Raw genomic sequence first — 2,127 nt, 5'->3', positions numbered from 1 at the left:
ACAATGGGGTGCATGTCACCATGACAGATGCAGTGCAGGTGTTCATGACATGTGCAACACAACTTGCCTGGTCGATCGTCCGGTTTGTGACGTCATAATACGTCATCGCCATGCTCTAGCCAATTGGTGGGGATCATCCGTTTTCTGTGATGGTGAGCGAGGAGGGTATATGACATTTTCATTCGTGCATCTTCGTCTTCCTACTTTATAAGTACACAATGTTCAGAGCTGACAATCTATTGTGTAGGCCTTAAATATGACTTTGAAAAATGGACATCTGGACAATAATCATGATTTATTTTTTGAAATAAGTTCAAACAGGATATGTATACTTTGCCATGTTCTTTTTTTTTTAATGTTTTACATCGATGTGGAAAATTTACATTTTACTCATTACACACATTTACCTAAAAGTACTTATGCACACACACACACACACACACACACTTGAGTTGCAGGGAGGCCTAGTGGCTATAAACATACCAACCATAGAAGAGAGAAGAGTTAAGGGTGACCTGATCACAACCTTCCAGTTCCTGAAACAGACTGATAACGTAGGGATAGAACAATCAGAGGACAATGACATGTGAAACTGAGCGAAGGAACTCGTTGAAATGATATAGAGAAGTACTTATATAGCATAAGGTTGATGTAGGAATGGAACAGAGTGGCTGAGGTAGTGGTTAATATATATATATATATATATATATATATATATATATATATATATATATATATATATATATATATATATATATATATAAATCTAAGAGTTTGTATGGCAGTAGAAAATGTCCAAGACATGGAGCGCCCTCACGAGTGTAAAACTCCCTTCCCGAACAGCGCAAATAGGAAATCACACTCTACTTGTGCCAATAATGGCACACTAGAGAACGTGCTGTCTCACACACACACACACGCACAGAGTCGCCGGTATGTTATGTACATACTATTGCCACACAGTAACCACGGCACTGTACTGTACTGTACTTTACTGTACTGTGCTGTACTTACTGGAGATGATTAACTACATGAATGTGACGCTACGACTTAAGGGTCAGAGGTCAGTGGTTAGGCCAAGCGTAGCATCAACGCACTCAAGGGTCTTACCAACGCACTCAAGGGTCGTTCCAAGGCACTTAAGGGTCGCATCAGCACACTCAGCGGTCGTACCAACGCACTCAACGGTCGTTCTAACGCACTTAAGGGTCGTTCCGTCGCGCTAGAGAGATTAAGTGGTACTACCGGAGAGTTCATAAGTAAGTCATATACTTAGAAAACCCAAGTTGGAATGAGAACAAGTAAGGATCCTTGTTATCTGATCGACTGTTTATTCTCACTGATAAGATAAGCTTCCGGAGTATTAATAGGAGAGTCTACCCTTAATATTTTACGAATCCGTATTTTCTTCTTTTTTTTAAGTGAATATTGAATATTGTTCTTTATGACGTATGTCACTGTCTCGAGATCTGCCCACTGAAATCTAAGTCGTCGTTTCTTAAGATGGTGGAGCGGACTTGGTAGTGTCATATTTGATCTTCAGTAGATGGTATCGGATATCCATTCACGGTCGATACTGTGTTTTGCGACGTCTACCGTAAGCCAGAGATAGAAAACGGGTATCGGAAAATGATCCACCTCTTTTGCCGTGACCAGGATTCGAACCTGGGTTATTGCGGCCACAACGCAATGTACTAACCACTATACGATCACGGCCGCCTCCGAGATACCAATGTGGAGGGTGAGGTGAGGTAACTTCTTACCTGCCACCACACCCTCCCTCACCAGTATGGGGTGGGTCAGGACCCATGTGATCTAACCCACCCACCTATCCACTTGCCATCACGCCCTCCCTCATCAGTATGGGGTGGGTCAGGACCCATGTGATCTAACCCACCCACCTATCCATTTGCCATCACGCCCTCCCTCACCAGTATGGGGTGGGCCAGGACCCATGTGGTCTAACCCACCCACCAATCCATCTGCCACCACACCCTCCCTCACCAGTACGGGGTGGGTCAGGACCCATGCGGTCTCACCCACCCATCTGCCTACCACCACATCCTCTCTCAGCAGTACGGGGTGGGTCAGAAACCATGTGGTCTAACCCACCCACCTATCACCACA

General features: G+C 44.2%; 1 non-coding gene across 1 annotated transcript; it reads right to left on the bottom strand.

Annotated features, from left to right (window-relative positions):
• Positions 1 to 1,644: 1,644 nt before the first annotated feature.
• Positions 1,645 to 1,716, bottom strand: TRNAH-GUG (transfer RNA histidin (anticodon GUG)). Its single transcript has one exon. It is a non-coding gene; the product is annotated as a tRNA-His (tRNA).
• Between the last annotated feature and the right edge of the window lie 411 nt (positions 1,717 to 2,127).

This window comes from Panulirus ornatus, chromosome 59 (genome assembly GCF_036320965.1).
Source record: "Panulirus ornatus isolate Po-2019 chromosome 59, ASM3632096v1, whole genome shotgun sequence".
NCBI lineage: Eukaryota > Metazoa > Arthropoda > Malacostraca > Decapoda > Palinuridae > Panulirus > Panulirus ornatus.
Note: the sequence above shows the minus strand (reverse complement) of the source record. Positions and strands in the feature narration are given on the sequence as shown.